General features: G+C 43.1%; 1 long non-coding RNA gene across 1 annotated transcript in view; it reads right to left on the bottom strand.

The window, feature by feature from the left end:
• Positions 1-999: 999 nt before the first annotated feature.
• LOC128322748 (uncharacterized) overlaps positions 1,000-24,097 on the bottom strand; it is a 54,434-nt gene continuing 31,336 nt past the window's right edge. The window contains exons 3-4 of the long non-coding RNA XR_008305943.1: positions 13,948-14,076; positions 1,000-1,852 (exon numbers count right to left, since the gene is read on the bottom strand). This is a non-coding gene — a long non-coding RNA (uncharacterized LOC128322748). The remainder of the gene's footprint in view (positions 1,853-13,947; positions 14,077-24,097) is intronic.

Raw genomic sequence — 24,097 nt, 5'->3', positions numbered from 1 at the left:
GGTAATTTTCATGAACGAGCAAAACTGGGCTGGGCTCCCTTAGAGAATCACTTCACTGTGATAATATATTATCCAATGAATTGCAGAGGTCATCCTTTTAAGCTGATGCAAGCTCTTCAAAACATATTTCATTAAATCCAGCCCTTTAGAAGTATGGGTTTTTCCTCCCTTTATGTTCATAATTTGAAATTAAATCCCAGCTGGTTTGAGAAACTCTATCTGTCCCTGGTTTGTATGCCTGGATTCCCAAGTGCTGTGTTATAATTCTTTTTAGACACCACAAATAGGTTTTTAGATGTCTGCAGCAAAGATGACAAACTGCTGTAGTAGATTTGTAGCATGAATACTCCATTGTTAGCCAGAGCTCTATCAGAAATAATAGTCAAAATACATTTTTTTAAAAAAAAATAATAATCTTTTTTTGGAGCTCACTGCAAAATCCTCTGTTTTAGCAAGTTTGGGATTGTAAGATCAATTCTCTTAAGCTCATGGCCCAGAGGAGAAGAAATGGGATGCATACCAGCATTATCTTCAGGAAGATTTCACAGATGCCTGTGCTGCTTTAGTAGTGTAAAACTGTGCCATACAAGATTTGGGGTTGGGGTTTTTTTTGTGATATGAAACATCAAATAAGATTTTACAATGACAAAAAATCATTTTATGGCAATGCTAGCTGGCAAGTGATGTACTGCAGTGGTTTTACACTAGTCTCATTGTTCTGAGCTTTGAAATTCCTGAGGCTAAGCTGACATGTGCTCAGAACATGCAATCCAGTTCATTTTTTGTGTTATCACACATCAAAGTTATGGCTTAATGAATAAACCATGTGGACTGCTAAAACTACAAGAGTGTAGATCAGTCTCTTTCTTTGGCTTAAAGCTTAACCCTAACTCTTCTTAAATTATTGGTGTAGACTAGGAAAGAGATGGGGATCAGGTTTTGAGGATGTGTAAAATGCTCCACCTCGAAAGATAACAAATAGCCTTTAAGCTTTTCTGCACAGTCACTTTATTGTGTATTAACTTCTCTTTAATGCAGGTTTTATGTGCCTGGCTGCTGTAGTATCCATCTGCACTATATTGCACACAGCTGGGGAGTTAGGTGTATGTACTTAAATATTCCCTGGACTATGGAGGTGAGTCTTCCAAAGCATAGCAACCATCTGAGAAATTGCAATTATGTTCCAAAATGCTAGGTTGCCATCCATATTGGCAATGGATTTCAAATTCCATTTATTTCATAGACAAACAATTTTGCACATCCCTGTTTGATGTTCTATTTGACTTTTTAAGTCTTTCCTGCTCCTAGCTTATTTATAACTCCCCCCCCCACTTCCTTTACTCTCTCATGGTGAGTGCAAAACATTTTCATTTCCCTCAAACTCCCCTTTCCTTTGGTTTTATTCTTTTTTAAAGAATGTGAGGCTAAAAGCAGGGGCTTGTGTTTTCTATTTTTATATAGCGCCTGATGTAAATTGGGATTTTAAAAATAAATAATGCATGATGATTATGACAATCATGCAAATTCAAAAGTCTATGGATGCTCAAATTTAACTTGTAGATTAGAAAACTGTCTTTTCAGTCTATAAAAACCAAACACTATTGTTGTTCTCAAATCTGACCTATTTCAGACTTGTTTGTTTAACTTTTAAATTCATTTAACTTAGTAAATATACACATATATTTGAGGCATACTGTTCATACCACAGATACTCCTTGGTGAAAGAAACATGTCAGGATAATTCCTGTATCTTTAACGGCAAGAACCACAGCCTTGTCAACTGACAGTTCTAACTCTGGATTCGCTGAGCAGATTTCTTGTAGCCAAATGAAAGTTCTCCACAAGCAAAGCCCTAATTTAGAAAAAAAAAAAACCTTCAACAAACTATTTAATCTTCTCAAAAGGAAATGTATCATTCTTTACTAAAATAGCATAACTTTTAAACGTAAGTGCCACTATAAATCATACTAACAGAAAGCACATTCTAATATCCTGCCTAACCATGGAAAAACAACACAATTTAAAACAATTGGTTAATCTGTGAGAAAGTATATGTTCACATGTTCTTCTCTAAAACTCTTGTTTGTCTTTTTCTGTTTATTTCTGGGCCAAATCAATATCAGGACCAATTCTGAAATAAGAATTCTGAAATCAAGAATATTTTCATCCCAATCCCAAACATATTTACATGGAGGTGTGTCCTATAGATTTCAGTAGAGATGTTGCAGGCTTCTGCCAGGAATGCTCAAAATATGGACCACCCTTGCTTGAATGCATGTGAGCAGCATTGGAATGAACACAGGCTGTAAACAGGACAAACAGGGCTGGCTTGGGGCCCAATCCTGTGAGCTGCTTCCCCTTTCTCCTGCTCCAAGATCTCCAGAAACATATGCAGGTAGGAGGTTGGCAGCAGTAGCGTCTGTGGGTGCTACAAGCCTCAGCAGCAGATCATCTTTTCTCAGTAGACTGGGACTAGACTGGAACTATACGTCTGGCATCAGCCTGAAAAAGGCTCCAGGGATTTTCACATGTTCCATTTGAACACACATGGGTCTTCAAGGCTTTGCGAACAGTTGATGCAATCCACAAAGTGCCCACAGAATGTCAATTGTTACTGCTGTTGCCTCTACCCCAAGGCTCTAAAGATCCTTATCTTAAAGCGGTGGTGCTGTGGTGGGGGAGGCAGTGGCAGCGACTGTAGTCACTCCAGGCTCCACCTAAGAGCAATTCCCACTGAAGAGAAAGTTCCTGAGGGAGGCCATCTCCACAGTGAGAAAGATATTCTGCCAGGTTCTGGAATAAGACTGTCTACAAGGGCCCACTGTGGGGAAGGCACAGCAGGAATTTTGCTGCAAGTTTTTTTAATATCTCAGGGCACTCAGCTAAGCATTTGAGACCAAGGTGTAGCTAGGTAATTTCAGAGTCTGTCCCTAATGGCATTATCCCGCCATACTTTGTAACAGCACTTGGGCAGACTTGAGAACACGCATGATGCTTCTTCTATTGAAAACTCTTTGCACATGGGCAGAGGCCCTCTTGACCTCAGAATCTGCTCATGCCTTGTGTCTGTGTGTGTGGTTTAATGGGCTTGTTTCTTGCATATTCATTGAGAACTGATCTTAAACAGTGGACTTCTACCTAAAGGGCAACTGTTTGGGACTACCCATGAGCAATTTAATCTGGATGTGAGCCATTTTAATGCTCACAGTTACACAGGATTCAAGGGCAATATGGGATGAGAGTGAAGTATGACTGCGAATCCCTGGCCATACCAAACAGAAATCACTTCAGGATTCTAACTGTACAATACTGAAGTTATTGCTGAACCAACTTATTGTAAAATGTTTAACGTGAAGAAAGACAAGTCAGCTCTGTGCTGTGAACAGGGGTGTAGCTATAATTGAGCGGATGGGTTCAAAGAACCCAGGGCCCCCAGCTCCTGAGAGACTCCCAGCTTCATCCCTCCCTATTTTCCTCACTCCAAGCGGCCACCAGGGAGAGAAATGAAAACTGGGGGCCCCTCCCCCTAGCTACACCACTGACTGTGAACACAATGTTACAGCACATTTGAAGGAAATATCGGCGCACATACAAAGGAAAACCATAGCCTCATATAGACCCCCCAAAGACTTGTTCTTCTTTAATTAAACTTGTTTAAGGTTTACAATATAAGAGGGTCATATGGAAGGAGAGAGAAAACTTGGACTTGCTCATCTTGAATTTGCACATCACATTCTGTTTAAATTCCTAATAATGCTGATGTACTGATTTCAAAATATGCAAACCCTCAGAAGAGCAGAGAGCTGGGAATAGGCCTGGAGGTAGCCTTAAAAAGAAGCAGCTGCTGTTATACCACAGGTGTGAATCTTCAATTAAGAACCATCATGTTTTTCTGTCAACACTCATGAAATTCAGAAGTCTGGCATGACAGGTACAGCTTTAGGAATTGTGTGTGTGTGTGTGTGTGTGTGTGTGTATAAAAAAATCTTCAGGTTTCTTCTCCACCCCATCCCCCTGTTCCCCCTAACAACTAGAGCTGGGATACAGGACAGCATGAATGCAACTGGAATGAGGAGAAATGTGGTTCTGAATGAGGTATCAGTGATGCCTGAGAGGAAGGGAGAAAACAACTGCTTCTCTTTGGAACGCTGACAAGATAGGTGAACTCAGAACAGTGATATTTGAAACAGAGAGTGATGGCTTTCAGGGCAGATGTTTGACTACAAGCTCATGCCTTCCATGTCAGAATCTGACTGACACAAGCTTTAGAAGGCATGGAGCTGTCTAACTAAAAGCTCTTGGGGATGTGAGCAGTGAGGAGCAGCAGCAGTGGAGTGAGGAGCAGCAGCAGGAGCAAATAAAATTACACATGGTAGAGAAGCCCAATCCATTTAAAGTAAGATTCACTTAGATATAAGGATCTTGTTTTTGATTCCTCCTTTTATTCAGGCGATGAATATGTTGTATATGCCTTTAAAATGAAAGTGTTCATGAACACTTCATGAAGGATGGTATGCAGCAGGCAAAAGGCAACTTGGGAAAGATTTGTGGAATATGTGGAAAGTAAACATACACACACATTGCCCCTTTCTTCAGAAGCCAGGCTAGTAAATTTCTCTGACAAACTGCCTTTTGACATCTACCCTACGCTGCTCAGGTTTGTTCCAAGTAAATTTTGAAAAGTCCCATAGAAATTGTGGAAAATCTTTTATGAATCAATCTCTAGAAATCTAACTGCGATTCCCATGCTATAAGCCTAGAGGCAGATTGGGCCAGATTTCTGTGGAGCTGGAATTTTGCCCAGAGTTCTTAGGAGACTACTTGTAAAAGCAAGAGTTATAAAGCGGTTTCATGATTAGCCTAACTAATGCAGTGCTAAAGTTCCAAACGTGAAGATTTAGCATGCTGCATGCAGTTTTGGGATGACGTTTTAATTCCTTTGCTGTTTTTCTTTCCTCTCCTTCTCCTTGTGCTTTCTACTGTTTAATGTGTAACCTGCTTTGAACTAGGAAGGTAGGATACCTCAGCTTTCCCCCCAGCTTCTCAACCAGCCAACTAGGAAAGGTCACAAACAGGGCAGACAGTTCCCTGTGCTTTGAGAACTGAATGCCTGTTCTCTTGTAGATATACATTCCCCTGCACAAGCCTCTGCACAGTGTGAGGCCTATGACAAATTTATAAGCCTCAATTCTGCTCTGCTATTTACTTTCTCACTTCCCAGCAGAAACCCACAAGGAAATGCTGTGAATAAATAATAATAAAAAATAATAGTAGTAGTAGTAGTAATACAAACAGATAATAATACTACAATAATACTACAAACAGACAAACATCTGCCACACAATACACCAGATATAACTGTAGTCGAGAAGAAAGAAAAACAGGTTAAAACAATCAACATAGCAATACCAGGTGATAGCAGAATAGAAGAAAAAGAAATAGAAAAAATAACAAAATACAAAGATCTACAAATTGAAATTGAAAGGCTGTGGCAGAAGAAGACCAAAATAATCCCAGTAGTAAATTGGTGCCCTAGGTGCGATTCCAAAAGACCTTGAAGAGCACCTCAACACCATAGGGGCCACAGAAATCATCACCAGCCAATTACAAAAAGCAACTTTACTGGGAACAGCCTATATTTTGCGAAGATATCTATAATAATAACAACAATATTGATAATAAAATTCAGCCATCCCAGGTCCTAGGGAAGGACTCGATGGACCGGGTCTCACAATCCGTGAGACCCGGTTTGTTGTAGTGAGTGGGAAGAGTGGGCAAAGCCCACTCTCCCCGCTCACGAGTGGGAAGGGAACCCTGGGTGGCCGGATCAGCCGCCCACACGATTGCTGGCTCCGTGACGGAGCCGGCGGGGGCTGGGGAACTTGGGGGCTGTGTGGCCCCCGGAAGCCCTAGTATGCCCTGCGTGTTCGTGCAGGGCATACTGGGGAGACCCCCGGAGCCGGGAGGCGGCTTTTCACCTCCTGGTTGGGGGTCTACTTGCAAGTAGCCCTGTTGCGGAGCCCCGCTGCAGCTACTCACAATCAGGGAGCCCGGTTTTGGGGAGCACTCGCTCCGCAAACTCAGGCTAAGGGCAGGGGCACTTAGGCAGGTTACCCGCCTAGGAACCACCGGGCTCAAAGCCGAGCCCGGTGGTTCCCACCATCGGGAAAAATCAGGCTAGGCTTTCCTAGCCCAATTTTTCCCGATCGTGGGAATAGCCCTGATGTCGGGATAAAACAAACCAGTCAATAACTCCTGTCTGACTTTGTCAACAAGAAATAATAAGAAATATAATAAATGCATTATAATTCATAATACATCCCTTCCACTATTTTCTTCAAACCCAATATGGCAAAGCAAAAACCTTACAAGTGTTATGTACACAGAATACATTAGGCCTGAAGAAACATCTCACAATATAGGAATAATTCCACTCTAGTGAGGAGAGAAAAATCTTGTGAGTGCTCCATGCTTAATGAGTTCTATGGTGTCCTGAAAAGTAAGGACCTATTCACAATACTCAGCCTTTAAAAGAAAAGAAAAAATAAAGCCACTAGATGGACTAATGGTACAGGGTCAGACCATTAGTCCATCTAGCTTAGTGCCGCCTACACGCACTGGCAGAGGCTATCAAGACTGGGTTTTCCGCAGTCTTACATGGGGATGCCAAGGATTGAACCTGGACCTTTTAGCACACAAAACGTGCTTTTCAACTGAGCTACAGTCCTATTCTTTTTGAGTCTATGGCAGCTGTTTCTTTTTCTTTCTTTCTGTTAGCCCACAGTAACTTTTAGTTGCAGTGCCATATAGTGAGGCTCTACAAACAAATGGTGTATAGAGCCTGGGAGGATGTGGTAGGGAGAGTGGGCTTAGCCCGCTCTCCTCGCAGATGATCAGTCATTAAGCCCTGGGTGGCCAGATCGGCCACCCACATGACTACCGGCTCTGTCATGGAGCCGGTGGGGGCTGTTGGGATCAGGGGCCGCCCAGCCCCCGGAAGTCCCAGGATGCCACGCACGAGTGCGCGGGGCATTCTGGGGGACCCCCGAGGCCGGGAGGCTTGTTGTTGCCTCCCAGTCAGGGGTCTGGGCGGCACATAATCAAAAAACCAAGTTAACGGAGCACTAACTCAGTTAACCTTGTTTAAGGGGAGAGAATTAGGTCGGCTAGCTGCCGTGGAACCACCGGGCTTGCGATTCCAGTGGTTCCGATTATCACTAGAAAGAGGGCTAGACTCCCTTAGCCCACTTGCTAGTGATTGTGGGAATAGGCCAGTAAGTCAGGTCTACACAGGAGCAAGTGTGAGTCATGGTCAAATAAGCCGGGGTCAAGAGCCATTAGTAGCTTGCTCTACACAGGAGCATGCATGAGTAACAATCAAGCCAGAAAGTCAGGTCTACTTGGGAGCAAAGCAAAGACTTATACAACAATAAGGCTATTCTCACGATGGAGAGAAAAAGGGCTAAGGGAGCCCAGCCTGGTTTTCCTCGATCGTGATAATTACCGGGCTCGTGGGCAAGCCCAGTGGTTCAATGGTGGCTAGCCCACCTAAGAACCCCTCCCATAAAACAAGGTTAGTGGAAGTGTGCCCCACTAATCCCATTTTATTCGTCATGTGCCGGTGCAGCCCCTGATCCCCGCCACCCTTACTGGCTCCGTGACAGAGCCAGTAGTCATGTGGGCAGCCGATCTGGCCATCCAGGGCCGGCTCTCTGCTCATGTGCTTAGCCCGCTCTCCCTGCAGAGCCTGGTAAGGCTCTCCACACTGCTCGTGTGGAGAGCCTCAGTGTTTCTTCAACAATGGCCTGAAGCAGAATGAGTCCCTTTAAATGGAAAGTGGAGCCTTCCCTACCCTGGAGGAGTGGAGAACCTAAAAGGCATGTGCCCTGTTTTGCAGACATAGAATGCGGTGAGGTTGGAAACTCTCTACCTTGGCCTGTGGGTTGTCTGTGAAGTCCTCTGAGTCAGGTGCGGAGCCACCACTGGGTGAGCCAGGGCTGGCAGACAATTTTAAAAAATGAGGTTAAGGGAGTGGTTTCTCCCTTAACCTTGTTCTGAAGGGGGACTCTGGAGGCAGGTTTGCCACCATGCTGCCACAGAGAGCCACGGGGCTTCTGGGAGTTCTCATGCGCCAGCAAAACTGGGCTGGACTTCCTTAGCTCGGTTTTGCCTATGCATGAGAATAGCCCCAATATGGTCAGGAGCAGAGGGAGGCCAGCAGCGGCCCGGGTTCTACAGCCTAGTGAGACATGACCCTCTCTCTTCCCTCTGCTTTTCTCCACATGGAAATGGGTGGCAGGAGGTGTCCACCAAGAAGCAGGTCACACCACAGCCAGAGCAGGTGGCCTTCCCACCACCTTCAGCCAACCAAACTCTGAAAAGAGAAAGAAAGGGAAAGTATATCTATCAGATTTTGACGTTAATTTAACTCTATGAGGAATTCAGAATTAATGTTATTTGACATGTGTAGTGGGTGGTGATGACTGAAATATGATCAGGAAAGAGGTATATTCAGTAGCAGAATAATGATCTTTCGTGCTGAGAACAAACAAATAAAAAGGACTACTTTTCATAGGTCTCCTGATAAAATGTCAGAAGCTTTCACACTGAATATTAAGGAACATTTAAATTAACACAGGAGCAGCAAATAATGTTCAGTGAAGAACTGCTTAAAGCAAGTGGAAGTAAGCATTTGGCTAAGAAAAGAATTATATAGCAGCCGAACAGGGGTGGGGGAAAGCATCCTTTAAAGCCTAACACCACAGGAGTGTGGTATGTGGTGTAGTGGGAAGGAGAGTAACAGAATGACATGAATGTGTATATGAGTGTATTGCAAGTGAGATCTGCCCGGATGCCTCAATTTTCAAGTGGTTGTTTGTGAATGCAGTTCCCCACACATAAACCAATGGGGTTCAAGCATTCCAGTGATACCCTATTGTTTTAGGAGCATGTAGTTAAAGCAAGGCTGGTGTTTCTTTTGTTTTATGCGGGGCGGTGGCGGGGGGGGGACTCTTATCCCATTATGGATATCTCACATAGTATTTGGCACTAGTACTACACTACAATACTTTAATAGAAACATAGCATGGAAATTCTCATAGAAAGAAGACGCACTGAAGAGCACTAATTATCTAGAATAAAGATGGAAAGCTTTCAGCTTTTCACTGTGGATGTTCATGCCATATTGTGAAAATGGGTGGGGGGACATTAAATGGTTAGGATCTTGAAGTGGGCCTAATTGCACACAGCTGTGCTGAAAATGCAAGCAATTAGATGAGCGTATCTTGGGCATGTTCTGAAAGGGGAAGGCTCTCAAAATGCCTTTTGTTTTGGATATCCCAAGATAAAAACAAGAGAAGGAACTTTTTTTAAAAAAAGACAACTGATCTGATAATGGCCTATCTAGGAGTGATACAATTCAAATATCCCAAATAGTGGGTTTAAAAACAAAACAAAACCTGGCATAAGAGGGAAGATCCTGCTGGAGGCATCAGATATTGGGAAGGAGAAATAATTCAAAATCCTTTCATGCAAGTTTTACAAAAAATTGTACATACGAGCACAGGTAGATGCACTAAAGTGAACAAAATGACTAAGGGCACATGTCTGTCATGATGGTATTTTCTTTAAAATGATACCAGTTAGTAAGCAACACTTTATTTGAAACTAGAAGTTACAATGAAGGAAGAAAACAAAACCTTCCTGTAGTTGATCCGAATGAACATTACTCCGAGCCAGTTTCTATTTTGTCAGTCCTGAGCGGGATCCAAGTGGGCCTATAGGAAGCATGTCCCTGTGGCTGCCTTGGAGGGCTAACTCTGGGTTAGATCTTTTACCCTGGACACTCCCACGTTCACAACAGGAAGCCAGCCTGCTTATAACTGTACAATACACATTCTTTCTTTACAAAGGAAAGCAGTCTTTCATACATGAATGGTAGTGTCAAAAAACCAGTTTCGATATATTATTGAAACTGTTCCTATTGTGTTCTTATGTTCAGATTTAATTATAAACCAGGCTAGCTAGCTAGCTATCGCTGAAACTTAAGAAAAAATAAAACTCTGATTTAAATTTTAATGTTTTAAATCTATTTATTAATTTATTTTTATCATTAGTTTTTATTCACTCTGCTGGGGGTGGAGCACAGTGGATCAGGAGCTGGAATCTAGGAGAAATGCTCTGTCTATCCCAGTCCAGACAGGAAGTGAGCCAACCCTCTGACCAGCCAAATCATACATGTGCTCTCTCGCTCTCACGGTCTCTCTCTCATAGTGGCAGCAGTCCCATCATTAAAATTTGTCAGGGGCACTAATCATGCCCATAGCAAACCATTGCCTGTCATAGATGCAGGTTAATTTGCGGCTGTCACTCTGTATTCTTTTAAAAATATATTTGGCTCCAAAAGTTCCTGTTAAGATGGATTCCTGTTTAAACAGATGAAAGGTGGAGCCTTTTTTGGCCTGAAAGCCCCCTAATAGAAGCTTCAGTTTTAGTGCATCTAACCTTTACATATATGTAACCTTTAACAAAGGTTATATGTAGGGGCCTTGGCTGCATGCAGCCTGAGCTGCTCAGCAGAAGTCCGGCCCTCTGCTAGAGGGTCCTAGAGTCTAAACACCTTATCTGCTTATGTTTGGAGATGCCAGTCCCAAAACAGTGCCACCTAATGATCTTTCTGACAAATGTCAGGTTGCCAGATGCTAGGGATGTGCACGAACCGAGGTCTGTGAATTAACCGCGAGCGAGAGCTTTAAAAAAGAGGAGAGCAGGTCCTTACCTGCTCTCTGCCATCGCATGCAGCTTCCTGCTCTGACAGCACTGCCCCCAAGAACCCATGCTCAGTGCTGGCATGCACATGGCATCTACGCATGTGCAGGGGCCATTTGCATGGTGTTCTTGGGGACAGTGCCATTGCAACCCATGCTGACACAGAAATGAGAGCCTAGAGTGCCAGTCTTCCGGGGGAATTCCCCAATGCACCACCCTCATTGCGCAATGCATCGTGGGATTCCCCCATCCTCCAAACAAGATGCCAGTGGCTGCTGTGGCGATCGTGTGCACAGCAGCGCAGCACAGCTGGGGCCAGTCTAGATCATCTGCAGGGAAGACAGGCTTAACCCTGCCTTCCCCCTGCCCGCCTGATAGTGTGAAAGGCCCCTAAGAGAACTGAATGCCAAGATTATGAGTAGGTGGTATTGCACACTCAAGAAATTAAATATATGAATGAAATTTAAATCTCTGGAACATAGGAAACTGCCATATACTGAGTCAGACCATTGGTCTATCTAGCTCCGTATTGTCTTCACAGACTGGCAGTGGCTTCTCCAAGGTTGCAGGCAGGAATCTCTCTCAGCCCTATCTTGGTGAAGCCAGGGAGGGAACTTGAAACCTTCTGCTCTTCCCAGAGCGGCTTCATCCCCTGAGGGGAATATCTTGCAGTGCTCACACATCAAGTCTCCCATTCATATGCAACCAAGGCAGACCCTGCTTAGCAATGGGGACAAGCCATGCTTGCTACCACAAGACCAGCTCTCCTCTCAAATCTAACAATCAACTTGTTAGAAAGCTGTGATTTGATTCATTCTCACCCACTTATGTGGTGGTCATGCTCAAAGATACAAATCTTCTGGAATATGGTATGCAAAAAATAATTGCAGTCCTAAGCATATTTCTGTTTCCCAAAACGTGAGTAATATCAGAAACCGCTGCAGAAACAGCTCTTGGGAAGATTCCAAATCCCAAAGGCCACCATGACTTTGCTCTGGTGTGCTCTATTTTTTCAGATAATTTCCAGGCCAGTCTGAGGCAAGCTCTGAGGAGTTCAACCATCTCTAATAATAATTAATCCACACATAATGTGTTAATCAGTTTAGTATGCTAAATGAAAATTATTTATTGCAATTGAGCATGCCTTTATTTAAACAACTCACATAATTTTGGAATGGTAATAAAAAGATTTAAACCCAAACATTTAAAAGCAGAGGAACCCACTAAAAGCTTTTGTGTTCTACATCTTTTCTTATGTGATAAATGTTGGTATTCAATTGTCTATGCACATCTGTTGCAAAAATTATAACATCCGCAAAGAAGTATATTGAAGGATCAGTAATAGACACCTAAAGTGTATGTATGCATCTGAAAGAGGGAAAGAGTAATGTTAAAAAAAAAAAATCACACCATCACCTGTGATAATGAGCAACTCATGCCACAGAAGGTCTGTATAGTATAGAAGCTTCCAAGAAAAAGAGAGAAGTTTTCCAGAGAGGCTTCATTTCATGTGGCAAGTTACTATCACCTGGAGAATTCTTAAAGAGCATCCTGAAAATTATCTCATATTGCATCAAGGGGAAAAAAAGTTAGTATAACAAAAAGCCCATGTAATTGCAAGACTCTGATTTTGAATTTTATAAGCGCTGGGTTCTAAGTTTTAGCTGCAGATAACATTTATGCACTTGGAGCTGATGTATTGCTAATTCTGGAAATACTGTGTGCAGCATAGTGTATCATTCTGCTGACAAGCAATTGGCAGGTAGCTTTTACAATAGCAAGATGGATTCACAGCATGGAATGTGTTGATTGCTCATGTCAATCCCTTTGCAATTTTAAACTAGTAGTAATTAGAGCTATAAATCTCTCCCAAGTATAATTAGATTACTATTTATACCTATTGTTGTTAAAACCAGCCTGAGACCATTGTTTTGTGTGTTTTTTTGGTTCTATTGCAGGAGAAAATCTCTTTAAAACAATAATCACAGTGTTCAATGCAATCCATATGCCTAATTCTGTGATGAGGACACATAATACAAAATAGCAAAGAAGTTAGACTACCTCCCTCTTGTCCCCAATGGGATCACATGGTGAGTTCACTTGTATAGGTTCTCTTAAATTATAAATCAGGTCTTATCCATCCATCCTGGATTAAAGGACATGGTTCCCTTCACTAAATGACACTCTCTAGAGCCCTGCATTTCTTTGACACACATCATTCTTCTCTTTCTACCCATACAGCTAATCTTGAGGAGTAGCAGAATAACAGATATACCCATAGGCATTCCCCCTTCCCTGCTTTTGCTAATCTCACACCAGAAATCATTTGTGGTACAGTGAGTGCAATTCTTCTGCTCTTCATATTGGGCAGGCTTCTAATTCTTTCATTTTCTTCACAACTGAGAGGGCATGATGACCATTTCCCTGTCACAGGATAAGGAACAACAGTCATACTTTGAACAGGGAAGAATTTTCATGGCTTCCAGCATAGGAAGCATGACAGGCTGCCCCATTCAGATCTTGAGAGATCTCCATAATTTTTAATGGTAGGCTAGAAGATTACTGGGTTCTGCTTTTTCACATGCAAAAGCATAGCACATTGGCATTTGGGGGACATTTCCTTTCTCTGCATCTCTTTAAGGGACAAAAAGCTATAGAGAAAACAACCTTAGCTGTAAATTGATCCATAGTCAAGCTGGAACACACACTAGTGTAAGTGATGCTACATCATATGCATTGCCTAAGCCCCTAATACTATTCTGTAACATAATGGTGTTAATAGTGACCTAGCTCTCAAAACTCTATACCACTGTCATGAACTGATGTTTTCTGCATATGGGGAGAGTATTAGTTCTAGTACTAAAATTAGAGTGTTACTCCATTCAAATGATGGAGGCTAATGATGACATAATTCACAAGGCTCCGTCAGGTTAGGAATGGAGCATTTGCACAGTTGCACTGTTCCTAGGCTGACAAAGCCTTGTGTGGTATGTTAGCCAGCTATCTTACGATCAACTAGCACATGCAAGTTTGCATCCCCACTGAGAGTTATTACTTGCAAATACTGAGAAAACTATAATTACCATCATACAATCAACATTTCAAAGAAGCAGTTGATTACACAGCAACCACAAGTATCATATTAAAAACAACAGCCACATGGGACATGTAATATCTCACAAATAGGGTAGCTGGGTTGCAATCCAGAGAATGTGCATTTACTTCCTTTTAGGTAAGATAGAAAACAAAGTAGCCACAGCAGCTGCTCCTATTCCTCCACTGGTCCTTTAGTCCACTCTCTTCTTATGCCTGCAACATAAGACCAGACGTCCCATTTGAGTGCTTCTGTTGAAAGAGGTGGGCGGATGAATAGGCATGGAATAGGCAGGAAAATCCATCACTATTTCATCTCCAACTTTATCTGAGGATTTAAGACCTATTATGAGATATTCTTTTCTCAGATCAAGATTCCAAGATGCTGACATCTGAAGCATCAGTAAAGACCTTCTAGAACATGCCTTATTTTTCCAGACTTGTTTGGGAAATGAAGCTGCATGTAGTACATTCTTTAATTATCTGATATAGCACTACTTACGTCTCTTTATGTACCAATGGACTCTGTCAGATGTGGTGGAGGAGGTAAACATATGAATTGTATTCAAAATTCTCAGTTTCCATTTCTAGCTATCTTTTAGGGATGTGCATGGAATGGATTTTGTGTTTTGTTTTGAGCTCGAAACAAAATGCAAGTGGCTGAAAAGTTTTGTTGGAAAAGTGTTGAACTGGCTATTTTGACAAAACAAACTCAAAACATTTTGAATGTTTCAGCCATAGGGAATAATGGGGAAACTCAAAACACCCCATTGTTCCCCATGGGTAGCTCCTAGGGACACCAAAGGGGGTTAGGTGGTAGGGCATGATGTGTGCTACCTACCACCCAACCCACAAAAGAAATAGGCAAGTGGCTGATTATAAATAAATTTGCAACCTTCCCCCGCAAACCCCCAACCCACTTTGATGTCCCTAGGACCTACTCATGGGGAACAATGGGGTCTTTCAGGTTTCCCCATTGTTCCCGATGGCCAAAACAAGTTTTGCATTGCAATTTGCAATGCATTTTGCAACCCTGCCTTGAAAAATCCTGCAGAAGTGCACAGTAAAAGGGAATCTGTCCCTCCCAATACAGAACACACATTTCAAAGAAAGTCCAAAAATGGCCAAAAAAGAATTACTGACCCAGAATCCACTGCCAGCTACAGTGCCTGTGCTACAGTAACATCATTGGCAGAAGCGATCTCTCACACACAATTAGGACTCCTTACGTTCCTAGCATTGCAAGAGTTGCCACATCAGCACCCTTAGCAGCAAGCATAGCCATAAGCTCCACTAGAGCAACTTCAGCCACATTTTGACACCTTGCAATGCAGATTACAAAGCAGACCAGAGCAGTGAGTGAAGCACAAGTTAGTCTCAAGGCCAGACATGGAGCTCATCACAGCAATCACCAAGAAATATTACACACAGAGAGACACAAAGCTGCCATTGTCCATTTTTCACCACAACACTATCTCTCTTACACACAAAAACACAACTCACGGAAGGAAGGCACCCAAGTTCTACCTCTGTCAATTTGAGATCCAGCAAAACCAGATAGTTATAGCAGCAATAGCATAGCATATTATATTCAATGATGAGAAAAGAAAACCACAAAATCAAACCTTACTTCCTCCTGTGCTGATATATCAAATTCTTCAAGAAAGACACACTATAAGGGCTCTCGCTGCCTCCCAGTCCCTTTGAAAACATTATGAAACTCCCTCCTTTTGTGTATCTTTCTCCCTCCTCCTTCCCCCCAGGCAATGGTGGCACAGTTTCCCATGACAACACTTGATATGCATTATAACAAGTCAACCAAGAAGCAAGGAGATCACAAGCCAATCAGAAGGCAGTTCCAGAAAACCAATTAGCAAGGGAGAAACAGGCCTCCAAAATGGCGCTCAAAACATTTCTATCAAAATGGAGTTTTGTTCTGCACTCAAATCACTTTAGAAGGCATTTTATTTTGAGCTTAAAAACACTCAAAATGGCCCGTTTAGAAATGAATGTTTCAACATCAATCGTTTGCACATCCCTACTATCTTTTGTACACTAGAAATATGGATCCCAGAAATCAAATGCAAGAATGAGCTGCTCTGCAACTTCTGCCTGAAGCACATTTTTATCTAGAGGTTTAAAGTCAGGTAAAGATTACATGAAGGTCATTTCCAGTGCTGCCAGTCCTCTCATAACTACTAAATTCACTGTGGGAGACAGGATTACAAAAATCAGAATTCCTTATAGTAAAATGACAACACTGAATCCTTATGTTCTTGACCTAGAAAGCTTTTAGAATAGGCTTTATGGGTTGTGTGAGTTTTGACCATTTAAATGCTGATGTTCCTGAGGACTTCTTTCAACATTTGCAAGGGCTGACGTTTTCTTCATTCTCTCTCATATATGGGCACACTTGTATTTGTGCATGTATTGAATTAATATTTATAACCCTCTAAGGTCTGCCACAGCGGTTTTGAATCAGTGCCATTCAGCACATTACAACTATGTTGTTCTATATTAAAAACACTGGAAAGTTCATTTCTTCCTCCTGTATGTATTTATATATCCTATAATTTTAGTCTAATGATGTCTTAAAGATCAATGTTAGAGCACCACCTATTACACTATTTTCTTTTTTAAAGGAGAGGCCACAAGTATATACCTATCCATGGACCTCCCAGAATTATTAAAGGCTACGGGAAGTCTGAGTCTAGTCTAGCTCAATGTTAGATTTAAAGTGGTAAAAGGCCTGGAACATAGCAGCCGCATGGAGGTACACCCCATATAAAATAAAATATGAGCAGGCCCTAAATACATATGAAAATTCACAACACAGGATGGTAAAGAAATTCAAAAGTCAATAAACAAGTACTCACTGGCCCCAAATATTAAAACATATTTGAAATATTAAAAGGCAGCAACCATGTGGGGTTATAATGTTTTCAAATTGCAGGTTCTTTTTTGAAACAAAGTGTCTGTATCTCATTAATAGATGGCAGTGTTTTACGCCTGGCGTGCCAAATTACACCTGCTGTCCATTTCCACTCAAGTTTTCCAGTGAATGGAAAAGAGACAGACCTTTCTGATTCTAAAATCAATATTTTAATTCAATAGAACAGTTGTCCATAAGTATAATCTTTCTACAACTAAAACTACTGGGAACTGTAGCCTTGACTTTAGTGAAGGATACTCAGTGTCCAACAGTGTTCACAATGAGTTATAATATAGTCTATATTTTAAAGAAGAAAGCAGTTCAGCTACTACATTTAGTAGACAGGAAGAGCTAAGACTACTCTTCAGTGTTACCTATGTATACATAGGATATACGCAAATCCTATTTAGTTAGAGGTGACCCTACAAGAAAGGGCTATTCCAGGTGGCAATAAAGTGTGGGGTTTTGAAAGCTTCTCCACAAGCCACAAATGCTGTCTTGCTCATACTCTATATGCTCACACAGACTCCTGTGCTGCTTCCTAGTGCAATCCTAGGCTGCTGATCATGGAAGTGCCCGCCATCACTGTTACAGCATTTCCTGCTTATGGGGAAATGGTCAAATGGAGGGGGTGAGTGACATGCCGAGGCAGGACTTCCGACTTGCTTTTGGTGCTGTATGCGTGTACAGCAGGGCCCGGGGGGTGGGGTGGGCGTAATGTCCAAACAGGGCTTCAGCTGAGATCTGGGACTCACCTCAGTTGTAGTTTAATTACTTACTTATAAGAACATAAGAACAGCCCTGCTGAAATAGGTCCAAGACCCATCTAGTCCAGAATACTGTTTCACACAGTGGCCTACCACATGCCTCTGGGAAGACCACAGGTGAGAGATGAAGGCATTCCCTCTCTCTGCTGTTGCTCCCCTGCAGCTGGTATTCAGAGGCATCCTGCCTCTGATTCTGTAGGTAGTCTATAGCCATCAAGATTAGCAGCCATTGATAGACCTGTCTTCCATGAATTTGTCTAAGCCCATGTTAAAGCCATCCAAGCTGGTGGCCATCACCACATCCTGTAGCAGAGAGTTCAACTGTTTAATTATGCTCTGTGTGGAAACAGTGCTTCCTTTTGGGAAGAGAGCTGGTCTTGTGGTAGCAAGCATGACTTGTCCCCTTAAGCTAAGCAGGATCCGCCCTGGTTATATACAAAAGGGAGACTAGAAGTGTGAGCGCTGTAAGTTATTCCCCATGGGGGATGGAGCCGCTCTGGGAAGAGCCTATCTAGGCTCCAAGTTCCTTCCCTGGCATCTCCAAGATAGGGCTGAGAGAGATTCCTGCCTGCAACCTTGGAGAAGCCGCTGCCAGTCTGTGTAGACAATACTGAGCGAGATGGACCTATGGTCTGACTCAGTATTTGGCAGCCCTCTATGTTCCTATGTTTTGTTGGTCCTAAATTTCCTGGTGATCTGGTTCACGGGAGTCCCCTGGTTCTAGTGTTGTGAGAGAGGGAGAAACATCTCTCTCCACACCAGGGCTGCTCAGCTTCGGCCCTCCAGTGGTTTCTGGACTCCAGCTCCCAGCATCCCCAGCCACAGTGGCCAGTACTCAAGGATTATGTGTGTTGTAGGCCAGCATCTGCAGCTGAGCAGCCCTGCTCTGCACCATGCCTAATTTTATAGACCTCTCTCATGTCTCCCCTCAGTAGTCTTTTTTTCTAAAATAAAAAAAAGCCCCAGATGTTGTAGCCTTGCCTCATAAGGAAGGTGCTCCAGGCCCCTGATCATCTTGGTTGCCCTCTTCTGCACCTTTCCCAGTTCTATAATGTCCTTTTTGAGATACAGTGACCAGTGTTCCCACTAACAAGGGATCCCAGATGTTGTAGTCAACAACATCTGGGATTCCCTATTAGAGGAAACACTGACAGTGACCAGAACTGTACATAGTACTCCAACACTATAGAGTGTATAAAGGCATTATATTAGCAGTTTTGTTTTCAGTTCCCTTCCTAATGATTCTAGCAATGGATTCTACTCAATTTAAATTTGTATACAGTTGTTACAGTGTGGCGACGGGGGACATGACTATGGTGGCTGTGTCACTGAGCGCCTGCACTTCCAAATGTGCCACTGCACTTCTGACTAGGATCTTATTCATTATTTATCTGATGTTCACAGAGACTTTACAAGAGTGATGGATTCATTAGTCACAAAAAGATATCAAGGAAAAGACTGAAAAATCATGGTTTTGCTTGATTTGCTTTCATGTCATTTCCTGTTTAAAATGTGCTTGGATAAAGAAATATATGTAATAGTATGTATGTGCACCTATCCATTTATCTCTAAGTGTGTGTGTGTGTGTGTGTGTGTGTGTGTGTGTGTGTGTGTAATATATTTTGAGGCTATTCCCACGATCACTGGAAAGTGGGCTAAGGAAGCTTAGCCCACTTTCCAGGGATCATGGGAACCACCAGGCTCGCAGGCAAGCCAGGTGCTCCCAAGGCGGCTAGCCCGCCTAATTCCCCCTCCCCTTAAAAGAAGTTAACGGAGCAAGTGCTCCATTCATTTCATTTGGTTGCTTGTGTGTTGTCATGCTGCGCAGCGACACACGAATAGACCCCCGACCGGGAGGCTGCAAGCAGCCTCTTGGGCTCGGGGGTCTCTCCAGGATGCCCATGCACTCATGCCGGGCATCCTGGAACTTCTGGGGGCCTCACAGCCCCTGATCTCCGCAGCCCCCGCCGGCTCTGTGATGGAGTTGTGCAGGCAGCCGATCTGGCCACCATTATTTGGAGAAGCGGGCTAAGCCCGTTCTCCCCACAGACTCGGAAGAAGCTCTTCTCACCGATCGTGAGAAGAACTTCATTGTGTATATATTCCTATCTAGGAAGGCCAATTTGCTGACATAAACCTTCTCCATCTGTCATTGTGTATACTGCATCCAAGGGTGTGTATGCTGTGCCTCTTCGCTGTAACTTTTCACCTGTTTTAGGGAAAGACTAAATTTAGGCTGAATATGCTTTTCCCAGATGATAATAATCTGTTCAGCTATAGGGAGAGTTCTGCTGTACTCTGGATTGAGGCCCAAGTCTGTATTCTGAAATTAAAAACGCACAACGAATAAACACATTGGGGCATGTTTAAATGGAGATTCCTCAGCAAGCATTTAATTAATATCAATAGAGGAGCTATTAATATTTAATCAGCTATCTGAATGACTCCATTTAAATTATGAACAGATACAATCATGTAAAACAAGGCTAGGGTGCTGCCTTTCCCCCCTGCTACTACCCCACTTCTACAAGCTGCAAACACTTTGATTATGGCAGTTTATTGAAACAGCATCATATTTGTTTTATTCCATCAAACTTGATTTGGAGGTTTCCAATTAATTAAACTCAGAAAAGACCATTTCCAGCCAAGCAAACTCTCATCTAGTTACTATTGCTGTTTAAGATTTATATAGCCCCTTTAAATCACCAAGTGCAAATACAAACCCTCATTGTGTTTGCTCTCAACAACACTATAAGCCAATGCAGGTGTTCAGACAAGGTACGAATTAATACACAGAATGGAGAATTACTTTGTGCATGCTGCCCCCCCCCCACCAATCTCCACCCTTTCATGAGAATGTGTGCACAGGAGCCTACCCTATGAGGGAAGCTGAGCTCTGAATGCATTATCTGTACCCTGAAAAAACAGGGCACTAATTACGCATTCAGAGCCTATATTATTATTATTGTTGTTGTTTTTACATTTATATCCCGCTCTTCCTCCAACGAGCCCAGAGCAGTGTACTACATACTTGAGTTTCTTCTCACAACAACCCTGTGAAGTAGGTTAGGCTGAGAGAGAAGTGACTGACTGGCCCAGAGTCACCCAGCTAGTATCATGGCTGAATGGGGATTTGAACTCGGGTCTCCCCGGTCCTAGTCCAGCACTCTAACCACTACACCACGCTGGCATTATGATATTTTGTGTGTGAGCCCTATGAATAAACTCTGCTGAATACGTGGAGGTCAAGGGCAGGGCCAGGAGCCACATGCCTTCCACACACAGATTCCTTTGTATCTTATTTGAACAGCTGCATAAGGCTTATATTGTGGTTCGTTTTCAGCCAAGCTCTGGGCCCACTAGGTACTAAAGCAGATCTGGCAGCTGCAGATCTGGAGTCAGTCAATAGCAAGGAACAGCTTCTAGAAAGAAGGCATCGAGTTGAGGTTCTGCAGAGGCAAGGTCAGATTCAGGCTCAAAGGTCTGGGGAACTGTCCCCCCAACAGAAAGCACATGTTGCTCTATAGCAGGAGTAGGCATCTTGGCTCTCCAGCTGTTGCTGAACTGCAACTTCCAACATCCCTAGCAACTATTTATCGTGGCTGGGGATGAGGGCAGTTGCAGTTGCAACAACTGCTGGAGAGCCAAGTTGCCTACCCCTGTCTACAGCTTAAGTGAGCCCTTTTATTCTCAAATAGGCTCTCACAACTGCCAGAGCATAATCCATCAAGCAAATCTGCAGAGAATTTAAAGCAGTCCATGCTATGCAATGGTAGGGATGTGCACGGAAACAGGCAGGCCCTGTTCGAGGGGGGGGGGCCTGTTCGAACGGTGCACTTACCCCTCCCTCTACTTCCCCCACCACTGGTGCTCGGTTTTCTAAAAGTCCATCGGGGCAGTAGCGTGCCTCCCTGCTGCCCCATTGCCCCCTTTATCAGAAGTAAGCAGAAGTACTCGGCATGCCTGTGCATGTCGGCACGTGCAAGCGTGATGTGTGCACGCACCCGACGCACACAGGTGTGTTGAGTTACTTTTGGTTACTTCCAGTAAGGGGAGTAAGGAGGAGGCAGGGAGGTACACTGCTGCCCTGATGGACTTTGAGAAAACCAAGCACCAGCGGAGGGAAAGCAGAGGGAGTGGTAAGTGCACCCTTCCCCGCCCTTAAAGGCAGACACACACACATACCACCTTCCAGCCCTCGAACCGGCCAGTGTTCAAACCTGTTCGGAGGCCCATAAAAGGACCTCTGGACAGGTTCATGTACATCCCTATTCAATGGTACTCTCCAGTGTATCAAAAAGCAAAATTCTTTGGGTGGAGATAACCCTTCTATGAATCTGAGAGGTCTGATCTGCCCCTCCAGGAGTCAGAGCCTATTCATTTGAGCTTTTCAGCAGAGGACCCTGCTAATTTGGCAAAGAGCCACCTTTTTTTTCTTGAAGGGCGGCATAGAAATCAAATAAATACATACCTACAGTACATACATAAATTCCAAGGTCAGCAGAGCCAAGTGGCTGTGAACCCTTCTGAGCAAACAGCCCTAGCCCCTCACTCAAGAGTCATTAACAAAAGAGATGCAAGGGCCAAGTGACAAAAGCCAGTGAAATGTTCAGGACGTGACTGATGCAGGTCCTTGCATGCAGATGTGCAAATATCATCATCACCACCTACAGTTTGAATACTGCTCATCTTAGATTCCATTAGAACCCTTCCTTTTTGTCTTATGGCAAGGGTAAAGGAAAATTTTCTATCCTAAATCATATGTGAAAAACAAACCAATTCATGCATACAGTAGTAGCCGCTGAAGAGGTTAAACATGTTGAATGGTGTCTCACACAGCATAGTATGCTCTGGTGATAAATTGTTGTCCTCATACAATTCAATTGGTTTCAAGTCTTGCAATAATGTGTGCATCCGTGCCACTTCCTGGCAAGTCCAAGTGGCTGATATATATTCCACTTCCATAGAGGAAAGAGCAACAGTATTTTGCTTTCAACTGCACCAACTAATCACTCCACCTCCATAAAAGAACAGGTACCCACTTGTAGATTTGCAATATGTTCTGTCTTCTGCCTAATCTGCACCCACAAAACCCACTAGTCTAGGATTATTACTTGCTGGCAATTTAAGTTTTAGATGAGCTGTACCTTTGAGGTACCTACCCAGTCTTTTATCATTTTTACCAGTCATTTCTGATGAGTGACCCCACTTTCCAGCTTAACACTTCTACAGCTGAGGCGATGTCTGGGCTTGTTACTGCAGCAATATATAGATCTTTTCCACTTTCTTTCTTATATTGCCTGTTGTCTGGAAGAAGCTCACTGTTTCCATCTTAGTTCCATTATAAGTTAACTTTCAAGAAGAAGTTAACTTGCATTGGAGTGCTGACTTCTTTGGCAACTGTAAGACCCGGACATTCTAAAAGGTCTTTTATCTTTTATTTCTGTTAAGAAGATAACTTCCATCTTTTTCTCTTTCTTTTTGTATTCCTGGATAATAAGGAATATTCCCCAGGGAGTTATTTGTAGGGATGTGGAAACGTTTCAGATAAAAAACATTTTGTACCCAAAACAGCCTGTTTCGGGTGTTTTGTAGACAAAACAAAACACCCATTTTCCAGATCCAAAAGTTTTGTATATAAAAAAAAACGTCCCTGTTTCGGCTACAAAACGTTTTGTTGTTTCGGACCTCCATTTTGTGGTGATCTCTGAGTCAGTCTCCATTTTGTGTTTGACATCACTTTGAATTTCCCACCCTTCCAGCCTTCTGAACGGTGATCTAAATCATGGGCTGACCTGCTGACAATTCCCTCCTTGTTCCGCATTGGCTCGTTTGCTACTTGCCACTCTTTACTGACCCCACATTGGCCAGGGGAAGGATTGCTAACCCATGGGGTGCTGGGTTCTGTTGATTCTGTGGTGTTCTGAGTGTAGATTTTCTGGTAGCATATGAGAGTGGATTCTTGTTTTTCACTGAAAATCTCATATGCTACCAGAGAATCTACAATGAACACCTCAGAAAAAACAAAACCCAGTACCCCATGGGCTTGTGGGTATGGGGGTGGTTGGCACCCTATGTGCACTACACAACCCCTCACTCTGGACAACCCCAGTGCCTCCCAAGTGGAATTATGGGGCTTCTGAAACCTAAACCTCCATTATTCCCTATGGGAGACATCTTAGACACGTAAACTTCAAATCACAAAAGACCAGCCCTTTGCCCAATTTCTTTGAAATAATTCTGGAAGTTTCCTTGCCCCCATTGGGCACTACCACCCACCACACTCCGCTCTGGGTCATCCCTTTCCCCTTGATTTGAAGTGATACATTTGCTGGAATCTCCATTATTCCCTATGGGGAAAGTCTTAAAGATGTGTGAATTTAAAAAATTTCACAAAAAATCAGCCCTTTGCCTAATTCCTTTGAAATTTGGCTGCTAACTTCCACCCATTGGATGCTATCACCACCACCCACTCTTTTTGCCCTGGGACCCTTTTTAAAAATCCAAATCAATTCGGATTCGGAAAATTCGGCTACAA

Source organism: Hemicordylus capensis, chromosome 4, assembly GCF_027244095.1.
Source record: "Hemicordylus capensis ecotype Gifberg chromosome 4, rHemCap1.1.pri, whole genome shotgun sequence".
Classification (NCBI taxonomy): domain Eukaryota; kingdom Metazoa; phylum Chordata; class Lepidosauria; order Squamata; family Cordylidae; genus Hemicordylus; species Hemicordylus capensis.
Note: the sequence above shows the minus strand (reverse complement) of the source record. Positions and strands in the feature narration are given on the sequence as shown.